Consider the following 18,868-nt stretch of genomic DNA (forward strand, 5'->3'; position numbering starts at 1 on the left):
AGAAAACCCTCCATTTGCTTTCTCCACATCATGCAAAATTTCATACAACTCACTCATGTCTCCCCTTCTTCCAAAATTATATTTAAACTTTTCCTTGTAGTGGGAGGGGTAGGATTATTCCAATTCCTTCATCATTTTTGTGGTTCCTTTTGCAGCCAAAATAATAACAGCAGCAACAACAGATCAGCAGGTTATCAATCGTAATTCGTTACTTACTGCTTGGCCTCACCTTTGCCTGCCTTCATCCCCATGTGCTCACGTTGTTGTTACCTATTGTTGACCTCTACCGGTCTAGCCAGAATGGCCCCTGCACTCTGATGGCATCTGGAGTTTAAATGCACCAACAGAAACTGCACTGCACACTGAATCCCTTTGGGAGGAGCACTCTTCGCCCTGGGACAGAATCACACCAAGACTCTGAGTTCAGGAAAACAAGGAGGCAACGTTGATTGCAGGAAGTACATGCTCGACAGGTCAGATGCTAGCCAGGGGGGCTGAGGCAGCAACCCTGGGCAGTGGAACCCCCAGAGGCAGCACTCCTGTTGGGTGTCGGTCTCTGGAGAAGAAGTGGTGGCGGCAGCAGCTTCTGGAGACGCCTCGTGAAATCTTGCTGATATCTCATGAGATCTGGCTGGAACTCAACTGCTGTTGTTGCCATTTCATGGGCAGCACCAGGCAGCCCAGGTAAGGGGGGCTTCAGCAAGGGTGGGGCAATGGGGCAATATTGGAAGGGTGGGGGTGCGCTGCCCCTCCCTATGTGCCTTGGGAATCCACAACCTTGCCACCAAATCCATTTACAATCTCTAAATGGGACCTCTAAGCTGAGAAACTGCCTCTCCCTCCCTTTTGAAATAAGATGAAACAAGTGAGACTTCAACAAAACGTTGCAGGTCTCCACTTTGTTTTTTTATTATTTCAGTTCTGCTTGAGGTTCCAGGGTGGAGAACATAGATATGTTAAAATGGGGCTTGCCAATGCGCTCCCCACAGAGGCCTTTCGTGGCACCAGCAGGGGTTTCCTGCAAAGCATGAAGAGCAAGAGGACATGACTGCAGATGCTGACGTATGTGAAGAGCCACCTGTGGTAAACCATGGTTTTGCCAGGTGCGTGAGGTGCAAAAAGGCTCACCAACAATCCATTTCTCTGCAGCATTTAGCGCTGCATTCTCTTTCGGGTCTCATTTGTTTCATTTCCCAATATGATCACATCGTGTGTGCATTTAACTTGCACAGTTTCAACCATGCACACTTGCAGGTGGTCTGGCTGAAGTTGCACAAGTCCAAGCACGGAGGAGAAAGTTCTTTTTAAAAGAGCTTGGAGTTACGCAGTGTGGAAAGGCCTTTAAAGATATCTGTCTTCCTTACAGGGCAGGACCCACTCACTGTATGGGCTCTGGGGTGCTCTTGAGAGATCTTGTGGGGCCACCTGAGATCTTGCATGAATGTTCCCAGCTTTGCAGCACCAGAGCAGACCTTGTCTCCTAAGCAAGGCAGAGATCTCAAAAGCTCTTTTATCCTGAGTCTGCTTGGGTTATCCAGTGCAAAAAGAGCTTGTAAGCTCTCCTCCTTCAGGCCTATTCAGTACAGAGGCTCTGGGAGTAAAGGGATACTTCCTCTCTCCCCCTCACCCGCTAGCCACAGGGTGACTCCAGGGGTTTTGGCACACACCAGTGGTTCCCAATTACCTAATTACTGAGGACCCCCTATTTTTCAAACACCAAGCCATGGGGACACCCTCCACCTTTGGAAAATGTTGATAACTCTGTGGTAGTTATCTCTGCAACGCAATTTCATGAACAAAATGTGAGGTAGCCCCTAATAAACAAAGGATTTCAGGTATACTAAAAAACAGACTAGAGCTGAGCAATTGAACACCATATCAGCAACTGAACACCACGATATTCTGATATATATATATTTATTCTGTGAACTGCCCTGAGACCCCGGGGTACAGGGAGGTATAATAATAATAATAATAATAATAATAATAATAATAATAATATGATGTCTGAAACTGGAGATCAGGCATGGGGATGAGGGAAGGAACAGCCCGGAGATTGGATGGGAAGCAGGAGGAAGTGAGGGGGAGGGGAGGGAGGGGAGGGGAGGGGAGGGGAGGGGGGCATCAGCAGAGCAGCCCGAAAAGATGCACATCCACTGTGGCTGCTGCTGCTTTCCTGCTGACTGAGAAAAGCTGCTCCGCCCCATTGCCAGGGGAAGGTAGGGCTACAGGGCCTTAAAGGGAGGACAGTCAGCTGCCTGGTCCCCCTCAGCATGAGGGGAAGGCAGCGCCTCACAATCGGCCGCCCTGGTCTCCCTCAGCGTGAGGGAAGGCAGCTCAGATCAGCAGCATTATCGGTTGAGATCATCATGTCACGCTGCCTTGAAATCAGCCTGCTCTCCCTCGAGGGAGGAGGGAGATATTGCTGCGTATTGCTGGGTTAAAATTGTTATTGCAGTGTGATTTCAAACCGATTTTGCCCAAAATGATGATGATGATGATGATGATGATGATGATGATGATAATAATAATAATAATAATAATAATAATAATATTTATACCCCACCCATCTGGTTGGGTTTCCCCAGCCACTCTGAGCGGCTTCCAACAGAACATTAAAAACAGAAACATTAAAAACATTAAAAATCTCCCTAAACAGGACTGCCTTCAGATGTCTTCTAAAAGTCAGATAGTTGTTTATTTCCTTGACATCTGATGAGAGGGTGTTCCACAGGGCGGGTGCCACTACCAAGAAGGCCATCTGCCTGGTTCCCTGTAACCTTACTGTAACCTCTCGCAGGTTCCTTGTAACCTCTCGCAGTAAGGGAGCTGCCAGAGGGGCCTCGGAGCTGGAGCACAGTATCTGGGCTGAACTATGGGGGTGGAGACACTTCTTCAGGTATACTGGGCCAAGGTCATTTAGGGCTTTAAAGGTCAGAACCAACACTTTGAATTGTGCTTGGGAATGTATTGGGAGCCGATCTAGGTCCTTCAGGACCGCTGTTATGTGGTCTCGGCAGCCACTCCCAGTCACCAGTCTAGCTGCCACATTCTGGATTAGCTGTAGTTTCCAGGTCACCTTCAAAGGTAGCCCCATGTAGAGTGCATTGCAGTAGTCCAAGCGGGAGATAACCAGAGCATGCACCACTCTGGCGAGACAGTCCGCAGGCAGATAGGGTCTCAGCCTACGTACCAGATGGAGCTGGTAGACAGCTGCCCTGGACACAGAATTGACCTGCGCCTCCATGGACAGCTGTGAGTCCAAAATTGCACCCAGGTTGTGCAGCTGGTTCTTCAGGGTCACAGTTGCCCCATTCAGGACCAGGGAGCCCTCCACACCCGCCTGCCCCCTGTCCCCACAAAACAGAACTCCTGTCTTGTCAGAGTTCAACCTCAATCTATTAACCACCATACGTGCTCCAGCCGCTTCCAGCCACTCACACAGGACATTCACCGCCTTTACTGGTTCTGATTTGAAAGAGAGGTAGAGCTGGGTATCACCTGCATACTGATGAACACCCAGCCCCAACCTCCTGATGATCTCTCCCAGCGGCTTCATGTAGATGTTAAAAAGCATGGGGGAGAGGACCGAACCCTGAGGCACCCCACAAGTGAGAGCCCCGGGGTCTCAACACTCATCCCCCCACCACCACCTTCTGGACATGGCCCAGGAGGAAGGAGTGGAACCACTGCATAACACTGCCACCAGCTCCTCTAGCTGGTCCAGAAGGATGTTGTGGTCGATGGTATTAAAGGCCACTGAGAGATCCAGCAGAACTAGGAAACAGCTTTCACCTTTGTCCCCAGCCTGCCAGAGATCATCAACCAGCACGACCAAGGCAGTTTCAGTCCCATGATGAGGCCAGAATCCCAATTGGAAGGGATCCAAATGGTCCCAGCATGCTTGGAGTTGTTCAGCAACCACCTGCTCTATCACCTTGCCCAAGAATGGAAGAATTGAGACTGGGCGATAGTTGGCCATATTGGCTGTTTGGAAACCATCTGGATCTCTCTGGAAACCATTTGGATCCATTAAGTGGTGGGGGTGGACCATCTGAATCAGCTCCACCTCCCTGCAGAGGGGAAGGGTTGCGGAGAAGTCCAGATGCACCAGGAAGTGATCTGACCATGTCACTTCTTTTGTTTCACTTTTACTTAGTGTCAGATCACCCACATCCATAGAGGTGAACTCCAGGTCTAAGGCATGTCCACAATTATGAGTTGGGCCAAACTTATTCAGGGACAGTCCCATGAAGACCATGCTTTCCATGAAGTCCTGAGCAGCCCCTTGTAAGGTCATGTTGGCATGAATGTTAACATCCCCTAGGACAACCAAACTAGGTGTCTCCAGGAGAACATCCGCCACAACCTGAAGCAGCTCAGGCAGCGAATTCTTGGTGCTGTGGGGAGGTTGTTACACCAAAAGGAATCCTGTACTGCCCCTATTGCCCAACTTCCAGAACATGCACTCAGAAAACTGGGTCTTCCCAATAGGACGCCTGGTGCAAGCTCATTACTTTCTAAAAATCACTGCAAAACTCCTCCCCGCCCACATGACCTGGGTTACTGTGTGTAAGAGAAACCTGGTGGACAAGCAGCGGCAAGGACAGGCCCATCTGCTTCAACCAACCAAGTCTCTGTTACACATGCCAGGTCAAGTCCTCCATCCGTAATTTTCAATATATTGAAAAACCGCACAGCACTAAAACAGACCATAAAATTTGTGTTATTACTATGCAAAAATGACCAAAAAAGTAGTTGGGGAAAGGAAAAGGATGGGGCCGCAGACCCCCAGGGGTCCCTGGACCCCTAACTTGGAACCTCTGGCGTACATCATTTTTGTGTATACATGGAACCCTTGGAACGGAACCATCACATAAGATACTGTGTTTTTAAAAAGAGGGAGTGATGGTTGCTCAGCTGTCAGGTGTCTGATTTAGGGGTTGTAAAGGGGTATTTTGCAGGAGAGAGAATAGAATCGTAGAATTCAAGTGCATACTGTGGAAATCAGGTTTCCACAATTAAAGTGGGTTGAAGGTGCTGCTATACCTTTACTTAGTGTAGTTCTAGGGGAGCCTCTGGCCCTCCAGATGTTCTCAAATGACAACTCCCATCAGGGCCAGCAAATATAATGATGCTTTTTCAGCAACATCTGGTCAGAGGTCTCCCACACCTTCCCCAGTGCAACACACCCATTTTAAAATAAGAAATGTGAGTGTTGTTGTTACTATTATTATTATTATTAATTCAACAACACCATAAGGATAAATTATGAAATATCCCACCCTAATCCAGAAGATTGTGCTTAAACAATGCATGCAAAATAACAACCAATTAATATAAGTTATTATCCTGGACTACTATTTGTATAGAAGGTGATAGGGAAGTTTTTAATGTGTGACATTTTGATGTATTTTTAATCCTTGTTGGAAGCCGCCCAGAGTGGCTGGGGAAACCCAGCCAGATGGGCAGGGTACAAATAATAAATTATTACTGTTGTTGTTGTTGTTGTTGTTGTTAACAATTTAAAGTTAAACGAAAAGTTGTATAATGTGAGGGGAGTCCTGTATCTATTTGTGTATGTATTTCAGATTATTCCTTTTAATTGTTGTTAAATTATTTCATGGTTCTTTTTACAGTTAGGAAAGTGACAGAGAAATGCGTTGAATGTGGGTGATGAATGATTAATAGGAAGACGCGTCAACATCCCACAGGCAAACCAGGATGAAAGCTCACCGTCGTATAACTTCCCCACAAACAAATCAAAGCAAATGCTCAACAAAGACCAGCTATAGTCTAACCTCCGTGTGAGCTTTGTGGGAGCAAATCAGGTTGAGTGCCTAGTAAATAGGTTGTCTGTGGAGCAGCCCTCGTTTGCTTAAACAGAAACCCTTTAAAATCTGGGCAGCGTTTTTAATGCCAGGCTTAAATTATGCAGCGACTGCAGCGCAAGACGTTAAATATGCAGATGAGCAGATTCCTTTTGCCTCTTTTATCTTGTGGCTTCGACACTGTCTAAAAACAGATTGCAGCAGTCACCCTCATTCAGAGGAATAAAAACAAATCAGGGGAAAGGGAGGGGAGGCTGAATTGCCAAACTGAAGAAGTTTGGTTCTCAAATTCTGTCTCTCGTTTGTGAGGCAGCACCATGAATTCTAGGACTTTTGGAAACAATGAAATCATCTGTTTCCCCATCTGGGCTTGGGGTGACCCATCGAGTTCTGCGGCTGCTGCTGAAGCCTCACTTTCCGAGGTCACACAGCTATGGCTTTTGGGTTCTGGCAAGATCTTGCAAGAGCCCCGTGAGATCTCACCGGAAGCAGACATTTCTCCTCTGGTGGCTGTGGGGAGGGGCATCTGCAGAGACACGCCCTGGATTCTGTAACCCGAGGCAGCTGCCTCAGTCTGCCTCGTGATCTGGGTCAGCTGAGAGAAGAAGACATTGAACCCAAGACTTGTGCAGCAACAACTGAATGTAGGTCTCACCAAATCATAGACTCATGGAACTGTGGGGTTGGAAGGGACCTCAAGGGTCATCTAGTCCAACCCCCTGCAATGCAGGAACCACAGATAAATAATCCCTGGCAGATGGCCGCCCAACCTCTGTTTAAAAACATCCCATGAAAGAGAACCCACCACCTTCTAAGGCAGTGATGGCCAAACTACAAATCCCATCATCCCTAGCTAACAGGACCAGTGGTCAGGGATGATGGGAATTGTAGTCCCAAAACAGCTGGAGGGCCACATCTGGCCATCACTGTTCTAAGGGAATCCGTTTCTCTGTTGCACAGCTCTTATCCTCAGAAAGTTCTCCTTTCTTGTACTTGGAATCCATTGGTTCAGGTCGCAGGAACAGGAGAGAACAAGCAGGAGAGAACATGCTTGCTCCACCTTCCATGACTGGCAGCCCTTGAGATACGAATTCTGGTGCTGGAGGAGACTCTTGAGAGTCCCATGGACTGCAAGAAGATCAAACCTCTCCATGCTGAAGGAAATCAGCCCTGAGTGCTCACTGGAAGGACAGATCCTGAAGCTGAGGCTCCAAGACTTTGGCCACCTCATGAGAAGAGAAGACTCCCTGGAAAAGACCCTGATGTTGGGAAAGATGGAGGGCACAAGGAGAAGGGGACGGCAGAGGACGAGATGGTTGGACGGTGTTCTCGAAGCTACCAGCATGAGTTTGACCAAACTGCGGGAGGCAGTGGAAGACAGGAGTGCCTGGCGTGCTCTGGTCCAGGGGGTCACGAAGAGTCGGACATGACTAAACGACTCAACCACAACAACCCTATCCTTTCTCAGTCTTCTGAATGTGTGGCCAACTTAAAGCTTGCTCTTACGGGGCAGATTTAGTTGGTGACCTGGTCTGCAATCAGCACATGATGAGACCATGTCTTGCGCAGGGGCTGGATCCCTGGGACCCTCCAGATGTTGTAGAGCTCTGTCTCCCCAGTCAGGTGGGTGAAGGGCCAGGGATGACCCACAGCCATCCTTTGCAAGGCCCTTCTCAGACAGAGGTACCAGCAGTGGAGGCAGCAGATGCCCAGAGCACGTGCTCTGCCGCTGAGCTCAGGTCTTCATGTGGGGGCAGTGTCGGTGCCTGAGAAATGGTTTTTGGAGGGGCCTTCCTTTCTCCCTTCCCTTCTCTCTTTCATTTGTTTTATTTTCATTTTTCGCACACCTTTAAACAGAGGATCACAGCATCGTAACATCCAGTTGGGGAGGGAAAGGTTCTGTTGCGGCTGTGAGCCTGACATCTAGTGGCGAATGGCTCCATTGCCTGCACTCAGAAAATGCCCTCCACATGCCTTCCAACGTTTCTCCAACGAGAATAGGGACACCCCATATTCAATAATGATAATTTTACTATTTATGCCCCACACATCTTACTGGGTTGTCCCAGCCACTCTGGGCAGCTCCCAACATATAAAAAAACACAATTAAACATTAAAAAATCCTTCTCTGTACAAGATTGCCTTCAGATGTCTTGGGGATCGGATAAATCCATACCCTCCAACATTTCTCCAAGGAAAATGGGGGCATCCTAGGGGAAAGTGGGACATTCTGGGATCAAATCAGAAACTGGGATGGCTTCTCTAAATCAGGGACTTCCCTGGAAAATAGGGACAATTGAAGGGTCTGAGTTCATTGGCTGTACAGTCATACCTCATGTTACGTTTGCTTCAGTGTGGTGTAGTGGTTAAGAGCGGTAGTCTCGTAATCTGGGGAACCGGGTTCGCATCTCCGCTCCTCCACATGCAGCTGCTGGGTGACCTTGGGCCAGTCACACTTCTCTGAAGTCTCTCAGCCCCACTCACCTCACAGAGTGCTTGTTGTGGGGGAGGAAGGGAAAGGAGAATGTGAGCCGCTTTGAGACTCCTTAAAGGGAGTGAAAGGCGGGATATCAAATCCAAACTCTTCTTCTTCTTCTTCTTCTTCTTCTTCTTCTTCTTCTTCTTCTTCTTCAGGTTGCGTCCCTCGGTGCCCCGGAAGTACCAGAAAGGGTTACTTCCGGGTTTCACCGCTTGTGCATGCGCAGAAGCATCAAATCGCGCCACGCACCTGTGCAGATACGGCACTTCAGGTTGCGGGCTTTTCATGTTGCAAACGGACCTTTGGAACGGATCCCATTCGCAACCAGAGGTACCACTGTATACACACCACAGGCTTAAAATCAGTAGTGACAGGAATACATTTATGCAGCAAATGTGCACACGTGTGCAAAGGCCCACGGAGGTGACCCCAATTCTCTTGCTTGCTCCAACAGAAACCTCTTGTGCAACGCCATCTGCCTGCATTTCCCTTAAGCACCATGGGGAGCGGCCTTGCAGAGAGTCAGGCCACAGGTCTGCCTAATAGCTGTCTCAGGGCTTCCTCTACTACCTTGACTTTCAGCAGTCTCCCTGGGGTTTCAGGTTATTTCCCAGCCTTAACTGGAGGGGCCTCTGGGGGTTGGGCCCAATGCCTTTATTACTAAATTTTTAAAAAGTATTTGTTGAGATGAGTCATTAAAAATCAACAGCAGTGATGATATCTCAGGGTTTGGTTGAATCATCTGATTGGAAACTTTACCCGGTTCACAAAATATTTCTATCCCAAATTTGAAGGTTCCCCTACATCTATCACATATGATAAAAGGTTCCTTTTTCACCGCTACTTACCAGTCTTCACTTTCTAAACATAAGTTACAGGCCAAACCATATTTATTATACATTTATTTATTTTTAAGAGTGTCATTAAAAAAAAAAGTGGTTTACAGCAAAAAAACATACAATGAAAACAACTGAAAAGTTAAAAGCAGTCATCAGCTATAAAACATTGCGGAAGGATGTTTCAAGTTTCAAGTTTTCAAGTTTTATTGCGGCAAAAGCCAGTGACACTAAACACCACAAGATCAAACAACAAGAAATCAACAACAACATCAGAAAAGAAAAAGATTACACAAGGGAGCTTCGCAGTGTGTCATTCAACAGAGGAGATCTACACTTCCTAATTACTAAAGTGCAAAATTTAGCCACCTCATATGATATTGCGCTTGAGAAATCTTCCAGGATGTGTTTATAATTGCCTGCATAAGCTTGGTGGAATTTTTTTCCAGCTGGCATTGACACAGAAGGCTGACTCTCTAGTGGCAGAGTGTTCCACAGGACTAGCCCAATGACACTAAAGGCTAGTTTATTCTTGTTATCAAATGAGCCTCACCAACTCGAGGAGCAGACAGTGACACTCCTGCAGATGATCTCAGTAGTGGAGCTGGAATATAAGAGTTTGGGCAGCCCAGTCCCAGCGGTTCCATGGACCTCAATTGCATAGGGCTTTGTGAATAAGTACAAGAACTTTTAACCTGGCCCAGTAGTTAAGTGGGCAGCCAGTGTGGATGCTTGTGTTACATTTCCGAGCACAATTCAAAGTGTTGGTGCTGACCTTTAAAGCCCTGACCGGCCTCAGTCCAGTATTCCTGAAGGAGCGTCTTCACCCCCATCATTCTACCTGGACACTGAGGTCCAGCGCCAAGGGCCTTCTGGCGGTTCCCTCACCACAAGAAGCAAAGCTACAGGGAACCAGGCAGAGGGCCTTCTCGGTGGTGGCACCCGCCCTGTGGAACACCCTCCCACCAGATGTCAAAGAGAACAACAACTACCAAACTTTTAGAAGACATCTGAAGGCAGCCCTGTTTAGGGAAGCTTTTCATGTTTAACAGGTTATTGTATTTTAGTGTTTTGTTGGAAGCCGCCCAGAGTGGCTGGGGTACAAATAATAAATTATTATTATTATTATTATTATTATTATTATTATTATTATTACATGTGCCCATATCTCTAGCTGCATCTGCAATTATGGCCCCGGCTTCCTAAATGACAGGATGGTAGACTCGCCTTTTTTGGAGGTTGTAAAGCAGGGGTAAAGCGGGGCCACCTGTCATGGATGCTTTAGTTGGGATTATTGCTTTGCAGGGGGTTGGACTAGATGATCCTTTAAGTTCCTTCCAACTCCTCAATTCCATGATTCTCTGGTTCTTTTTTTCCAGTGTCCTCCTCCTAACCCCATGCGGCTTGTGTCCTTGCTAACTTTTTCTTCCTCTCCACATTCAAGGTCTTTGGTTCCTTAGGCTGCCCTCCTCCTGCCCCCCCACCCCCTGCCCCTCCAGCTGTGAAAAGGGTGAGCCCAGGGCACAGAGCGCTGGAGGTCCCCTCTTCACACTTTCCCAACGTCTCTGGCTAACGTTTCCATTCATCTTGTATCTTCTGGTCAGCAATAGAGTCCTGCAAGGTTTTGGGTGGGGGAGCAGAACTGGAGGGAGTGGGGAACCTTTCTTCTTGGGCAAGACAATGGCAAGACCTCCCAACAACTGCAGCTGCGCTGGGAGCTGTCTGAATGCAAGGGGGGGGGGGTGTCGCTCTTGGCGAAAGTGGCCGAGGGGAATATCTGGCTCTCTCGGGAAGCGGGGCTGCAATTCAACTGTCACTCTGCGTCCGCCAAGAAGGGGTTTGAAAAGGCTCTCTCAGAGCAGCAAACACTTTCTAGGCCCCCCCATCCGCCCCCAATCTCTCTGGGTGAATGCAAGGGCTGCCCCATTGTCTCTCCCCTCCTGTGTGTGGCCCTTTGGTAAGGGAACAATGAGCTGGGCAAAGGGCCCCGGTCGAACAGACCATGGCTGGGGAGAATGCTTTGCGCCGGCTAAGCATTGGGTGGCAGAGACTTCTGTGGGAGAAAGCTGGCTTCCTCTGCCTGGCCTGGTGCGTCTCCACTCAGCTTGCCAAGCAGGACACACCCTCTGGCCCCCTCCCCAGGCCTCCCCAGCAGGAAATTCCCTTTGTCCCTGGAGCTGCAGTTGGCAAAAACCTCCCTGCTTCCCTTTGGAGAGGGCTCACCCTGGTCACACCAACAGCAGGGCCACGGAGGTACAGTAGCCATTACGGTGCCCCTGGCGGTGGGCTGGTCAGCAGCTAGCAGCCCCCAGCAACGCAAACCCATCGACCCCTTGCTTGACTTTGTTTTGCTCCTGTTCTTACATTTCGGTTCATTTCATGGTACTCCTGTTAAGTGTTTTCCTCATTATTAGTTGCCGCCGCCGCTGCTGCTGCTGTTTTAACTGCTACTAAAACTACTACCAACTTCTTTCGCGTTTCATAGTTCTCCTCCCGTACATATCAAAATCTTCTGGGCCTTCAGAATGACCCAGATTGTGCCCAGGCGACCACATCCGTCAAGGCTGCTGAGGAATTGAATTAAGGTTGCTCTCTCCCTGCAGGTCCAAGGAGGCTTCGTCCGTCCGCTGCTCATGAAGAAAATCTCTTTGGAAGTTTCTGCCCTGCTTGCCTCCACTTATCGAAACTAAATTTCAAGAAGTTAATCGGGCAGAGAATGCGGGGGACGAAGACATTAGAGATCAAATTAGTGCAGTTGAATCTCCATTTTCTTTTTGACCTAGAAGACCATTAGGGATGGTCAGAATTAATTAGCTCTCCTTTTAGTGGAACTCTGGAGGGAGGGGGGGCAGGCGATTTGCACATAGGGACTTGTCAGAGGAGGACGCAATGTGACTACCTAGACATGTGGGGGGTGGGAGGGAGACCCAATCCAAAGGGGAAAGAGGGATTCCAAGACACGTTTCTGGATCTGGAAAGGGGGGGAGGGGAGGAAGATGCCCTTCTAACTCTCTCTCTCCTATCCGTTACTCGGCAGAGGAGTGACACTTTTTGGTACAGAAAGGCCCTTGGAGGGTTTTTTTTCTTTCAAAAATCCTCTTAAAACTTGCAGAAGCAAACCAAGAGGCGGGGGTGCAGGACAGATGCGACACCAGCCTGTCCATCAGCTATTTCTGAAAGACCATTTGCCCCGGACATCTTCCAGGAAGGACTTTGTGGTTAAGGAGAGTGAAGATTTCTGCTGACTCCCAACTGCTATCCTTCCAAAGTCTATTTTTGTTCAATTGCTGATGTGGTGGAAAAATTCCAGAAAAACTTCTTTTTTAAAAAAAAAATGGTTTTTACATTTAGTGATATGAAAGGGACATCTCCAGCAGGCTTTTGAGGGAGCTTATTTTCAGCTGATCGCTGAAGAATGGATGCTTTTGAATTCTGGTGCTGGAGGAGACTCTTGAGAGTCCCATGGACCGCAAGAAGATCAGACCTCTCCATTCTTAAGGATATCAGCCCTGAGTGCTCACTGGAAGGACAGATCCTGAAGCTGAGGCTCCAAGACTTTGGCCACCTCATGAGAAGAGAAGACTCCCTGGAAAAGACCCTGATGTTGGGAAAGATGGAGGGGACAAGGAGAAGGGGACAACAGAGGACGAGATGGTGGGACAGTGTTCTCGAAGCCACAAACATGAGTTTGACCAAACTGCGGGAGGCAGTGGAAGACAGGAGTGCCTGGCGTGCTCTGGTCCAGGGGGTCACGACTAAATGACTAAACAACAACAACAACAATTTTTCAGCTTTTCTTCTGGGAACTTCATTTCCACAGAGGCATGTGGCAATGGTAGCTGAATAAGTCCTTCTCTTTTACAAAAGATGAGCCCTGCTGGGTCAGGCAGAGGCCAGTCAAATACCACATGGTTCAAGTATTACATTTGCAGGGCAGCCTCCTTCTGCATCTATCATAACACGTGGGGCCTGCAATAAAATGTTGCAGCTTGAACAGCTCTTGCTCAGGGTCCCAACCAGCCAACTATATCCGCCCTAGTCTTGCACCCTCCCCTTCTCTAACAGCCGGTAAGCATTCCATGCCCACTGAGCATGCTCAGACCTCACTAGGCTGCCATTCCTCCCCCTGCTAAAATAATAATAGTTAAGGCTGCCATACGTCCAGATTCTCCCAGACATTACTGGGATTTGAAAGGTGGACTTGACGGCGGGAATTTTTGAAAGGCGGTGCTTTGTCCTGGATCTTAGGCAAGACAATCAAAATTTTGTGGTTTTGAATTTTATTTTTTATTTTTTTGGTCGTGTCCCGGTTTTTACTTTTTGAAATATGGCAACCCTATAATAATAATAATAATAATAATAATAATAATAATAATAATATATTTGCTTGTAGTTTTACAAACCTTGAGGTCCTACTCTAGCCTGCTGCCGTTTTCCTATGAAATGTGAATTTTCACCAGCATTTTCTCCTAAAAGATCTTCTAGCCTGAATAGCTCGGTTGGTTAGCGCACGGTGCTGATAATGGCAAGGTTGAAAGTTACATCTCCGTATTGGACAGCTGCATATTCCTGGCCAGGCTACATGATCCTCAGGGTCCCTTCCAACACTACAACTCTATGATTCTATTGCACATACATTTATGCGCAATTTTCCTTAATATAAACATTTTTGGAAAGCAATGTTCCCTAATATAATTCACTTGGGGTATGTAATTCCCATATGTAGGTGCACTTTCCTGCACATTATTTAGTTGGAGAACTGCACTGCAACATTCAGAAAAGTGCAAATTTCGAAGAACAGCTGTGTTTTGGTTTATATACTTGATTGGAGTTGTGTGAATTAGAAGGGCTCACCTTTAAATGTGGACTGAATCCAGTTTCTCCCCCAACCATAATAAAGATTAACACCTAGAGAGTTGAGCTTGTTGTTAGCATCCACCGGGGGGTATTAATAAAATTTATTATTATTATTATTATTATTATTATTATTATTATTATTATTATTATCCAACTAACCATAAAGAAGGCTGATCGCCGAAGAATGGATGCTTTTGAATTCTGGTGCTGGAGGAGACTCTTGAGAGTCCCATGAACTGCAAGAAGATCAAACCTCTCCATTCTGAAGGAAATCAGCCCTGAGTGCTCCCTGGAAGGACAGATCCTCAAGCTGAGGCTCCAGTACTTTGGCCACCTCATGAGAAGAGAAGACTCCCTGGAAAAGATGTTGGGAAAGATGGAGGGCACAAGGAGAAGGGGACGACAGAGGACGAGATGGTGGGACAGTGTTCTCTAGGCTACCAGCATGAGTTTGACCAAACTGCAGGAGGCAGTGGAAGACAGGAGTGCCTGGTGTGCTCTGGTCCAGGGAGTCACGAAGAGTCGGACAAGACTAAACGACTAAACAGCAACAACATCCAACTAAGACCCACTGAAGCTCAAGGACCTAAATCAGTTATAGCCATTAACTTCAATGGGAGTCTTCTGAGCTGAACTAACACTGTTTAAAACCCAATATGTTTTCATTTCTAGCAAATCAGTGACTTTTGCAGGGAAGGTAGATTTTTGCAGGGTCCTGATTCGGACGGAGGTTCCCCAGTTCCCCATCCATGCTAAGCGGTTTCAATGAGAGCCATTCCGCACCTCTAGCTGTGCTTGCATCAATCCCTGGATGTTTCCAGGGCAGACACAGCAATGGCACCATTGCACATGCCACATAATTCCCCCGATGTAGGTTTGAGAACTCCGTCTCTTGGTGTGGCAGCACCTGCCCTCTGGAACTCCCTGCCTATTGCCATCATGTTTTCATTTAAGTGTATGTTTTAATGTGCATTTTAGTTTACAGATAATTTTATCTTTTGATTGTTTTAGCGTGGTTTTTACTGTTTTTACTGATCATTTTATTCTCTTTCTAAACCACTTTGAAGCTTTTGAGGCTTTTATTTTTTTACAGTGTAAAAGTTTTATGACATAAATGAATGAAAAATATATTTGCTGGTGTAACCCTCACCTTTGGCCAAATTTAGAGAAGACCCTTCTGTATCAACGCTGATCATGTCATCTCAACACACGAAGACACTGCTATCTATCATTATGGGAATTGTGAACACCATTTTCGCTTTCTGTTGGATGAATAAAAATCTATTGCTGGGTCTCCTTCCTGTCTTTCTCCTCTTTAAAGAAGGCCTTATATCCTGGTCATTGCATTGTTTAGCCAACTGACTGTCCGTTCAGGGCACAGCCTGCCACAAATGATCCATGCGGACATCTCCAGCGGCTGGACAACTTTATATGGGCACATTTTTGAAATTAATTTGATTGGACCAATCTCTCTGATCCTTTGCTGAAGGCTAAATAAACATAATTAAAATATTCTTAGTTTCCAATCTGCTTTGTTCAGTTCATTAAATGGAAGTGCAGCTTCCAGGTCTCCTGCACTCAGTTAAGTGTAGGGGGGAAGGCGGAGAGAAGGAGAAATGGGGGGTATATTTAGAGAAACGTGCGATGCTTTGTCACTAATTACACCTGGGGGGGAAATCTCATTAGATATTCATTTGCTTCCCAGAGTTTAAAACAAATCTAATGAGCTGCATTAGCTGCACTAACAATGAAATGATCCTGTCTTGTCCACTCATATTTCAAAACAGAGGGGGAGAAGAGCAGTCTGAAACGGGGGTGCCACCGTCTTGAAGAAGGTTGGTCAGCCAGCTTTGGCCTGCAATGCTACCAAGGAACACAGTGGGGAGGGCTCTAATTTTCTGCTTCGTTCTGGGGCGGATGGGAAATAACATCCTGATGTTCTGGGTTCTGCAGTGGAGGAGAAGGACGAGAACTTGTCCAGCTCTTAGCCTACCTATTCTCCCTGTCTCCCCATCCAGGGGTAGGAATTGTCCTCTTGGACACTGCTGCTTTGTTTCACTTCCCTGGGCCACCACACAGCTCCTTTGCTCCTTCTGTCTTCTGTCCACTCGGTCCAGTTTCAACTCCCTCTCACTGGGCTAGTTTGTACATAATGGTGAGCCACTGCAGTTTGTTTGACCACCCGTCTGACTTCAGACCAACCATGGTTTGTTTTCCGGCAACAAACCACAATGTGAAGCCATGGCCTGTTGTTCACTTCTGAAAGATGACATTCTTTGATAACTATGGTCTGGTGCTATGCCCGTACAAGGTTCGTTTGTGCACACCACCTCAGAGGCTCACCAAACCACAGAGGCACAAAGCAATAGCAACTTGAAAAGAAGCCAAGCTATGGAGGGACAAGACATGAAGGTTCTAGTCAGCTGGGAGTTAGCTGTCCGTGTGGAAGACGGCTGAAATTTGACACTTGGGGGGAGGGAAAAGTGGTTCTGAATGAGTTGCACCCCTGCGTAGGCCTGTGAATAAGACAAAGCTCCCTCATACCACATACAGTACCTCGTTCTTCTTCAGTTTTCCCTCAGTGATCTGCTGATCTGCTTTATTCCAGTCACTGCTAACAGTTTGCTCATCTGCGAGACAACTTCCGGAACAAGTCATAGTTAATACAAACCACAGGTTAGTGTTATGTGCGAATGCAGCCATTTGGTAACTTTGGCCTGGAGCGGCTGAGCCTTGCATGTATATATTGCCAAGACCTTGGTTCTTCGGGATTGTGCTGATTGTGTGGTGGCAATACTGCCTCTTTACGCTGGCATTTCTAACAGCTGTGCCCCTTTAGAAGTCTGGCTCTTCATTCCCTCCCCAGTACTGATGCTCCTCCCAGCCACCTGACTGGCCTTATGGTTAGCAATGCCGGTCAAGGCTGACCTCTCCGCTCCTCCTGACCACATTTCCTCCATCAGATTCCCCTTGGCTGTGCCACGAAACCCCTGTCTTGACCTTCATGTTACCTGGACCTTAGTCTTTCCCAGTGAAAAACTTGCAGCTCCTTCAGCATGATGTGGAAGTGCAGATGTGCAAAGGAGGTGACATAAAACACCACCCACTGTGATATGTTTTAACTAAGGCTGCTCTAAATGTGAGGCTACTTTAAATATGTTGGCTGGCTCTTTGCAATAATCCAAAAAACAGCGATGGTGAGGATCCCATGTCACAAGGCCAGCTTAACGGTCCTGCCTTTATTGGGGATGCAAGAGCTGTCACCGCCGCCACCACCATGGCTGGGTGAGTGATTTCCCCACCAGCACCTCGGGGGGCAAACAGGAAGGAAGGAGACTGTGAGGCTGAAGTTCACACAGCTACTCCAGAGACTCTCGAGAGCGAACAGGCAGGTGTAAAATGGCAAACTCCAGACAGTTTTACTGCTCTTTCTCGGCAGAGGCCATGAATCCAGCCACAGGATAATGTTGTGGGAACGATCGCACGCAGGCAGAATATATGGGACTCCTTGATAATTGTGGGGCAGCTTTTAAGTAGAAGCACAGAGCAGGATTTGGTGGTATTCTGGGCTCTGACAGCCAGGAGAGAGACGGCCAGAGACCAGAGTTTGCAATTTCATTTCCACACCGACCCTGAGAACAGAAATGCTGATGAGGCAGATGGGAGTGTCGGCAGGGAGAAACCTTTTCACACAAGTAGTTCAGCTTGAAACCAAAGTTGCTAAGTAGAAAGGTGGGGAACGAGGCCTTTTTCCTCAAAGGGCAGCGCAGAAAATTCTGCTTGCAGCCGGGCAGAGCGGGAACAGACAAAGCAGAAGGCCTGGCCCCTCCCTCCTCCCCTCCGTCTCTCTTATTAAAAGGTTAAAGGAACTGCAGCTCCAAATTAGAAAGGCAACTTCACAAAGCTGGCACGTTTCGCCGGAGATTCCTCAAAGGTGGAACGCAGCCAGCCTCCCGCCATTATTTGAGGAGCGACCCAGCCTTGTAGCGGGGTCTTGCTGGCAAGTTCACTTTGCCTTCAGGTGAAGGGAAGTCTTAGAAAATGTTTTAATAGATTAAAGGTGGCGTGTGGAGAAAAGCACAGCTTGACCGAAGGTAGCCAGAGTGCTTTCCGGAAAGGAACTTTTCTGCTTCACTAACTTTTGGAAATGTCTTCTCCCTCCCCCGCTCCCTCCATCTTCTTCTTCTTCAGAACATGCATTCCTTGTCGGCGTAGACAAGAGGCGAAGTGGCAGCCACAGAGGGGCTTGGAACTTCAAGAGGGTCCTTGACAGCGTCCCACGTCGCAGGTTACTGTCTAAAAGTGGGGAGCTGGTGAGAGGAAGAGAATTGCTGTGCAGTCTGAAGATTGGCTAGCGGGCAGGAGCAAGCGGGAAAGGGAGGCGCCCCAAGAGGCATTTCAAGATGAAAGGCAGCTCAATCAAGGAGCAAGGGCTGGGAGAGGCTGTGGCAGCAGGACCGGCCTTCCCCCTTGGTCTGAAGAGGAGAACAGAGATGGTGGTGATGGATCTGGGCGGGGTGACTCCTTCCAAGGCAACCAGCTCAGTGGGCGTGTGTTCTGGGCAGAGCTGCCAGGGGGAGATGCTTCCGAGGTTCCTGCCTTGGGCACCAAAGTGACTTGGGCTGAAAGCCTCTACCGGCCTCAATCCGCCCAAAGTGGCTGCCTTTCTTGCCAGGGAGAGAGCCAAGCTCATGCCCCTTTTGCTTCTCTTTCAACCAGAAATGTCATGGCAGTGGGCACAATGAGAATTAGTTTTGAAATGCAGGTTCTTCTTCTTGTTGTTGTTATTGTCATTGTTGTTATTACCGTGGTACCTCAGGTTAAGAACTTCGTTCGTTCCAGAGGTCTGTTCTTAACCTGAAGCA

The 18,868-nt window shown here is 47.8% G+C and overlaps 1 long non-coding RNA gene across 1 annotated transcript; it reads left to right on the forward strand.

The window, feature by feature from the left end:
- Positions 1-260: 260 nt before the first annotated feature.
- LOC309524430 lies at positions 261-18,497 on the forward strand. The gene is made up of 3 exons (XR_014215916.1): positions 261-684; positions 16,612-16,679; positions 18,195-18,497. It is a non-coding gene; the product is annotated as an uncharacterized lncRNA (long non-coding RNA).
- Positions 18,498-18,868: the final 371 nt, after the last annotated feature.

The sequence above is a fragment of the Podarcis vaucheri genome (assembly GCF_965113315.1).
Source record: "Podarcis vaucheri genome assembly, chromosome: Z".
In the NCBI taxonomy this organism is placed as follows: domain Eukaryota; kingdom Metazoa; phylum Chordata; class Lepidosauria; order Squamata; family Lacertidae; genus Podarcis; species Podarcis vaucheri.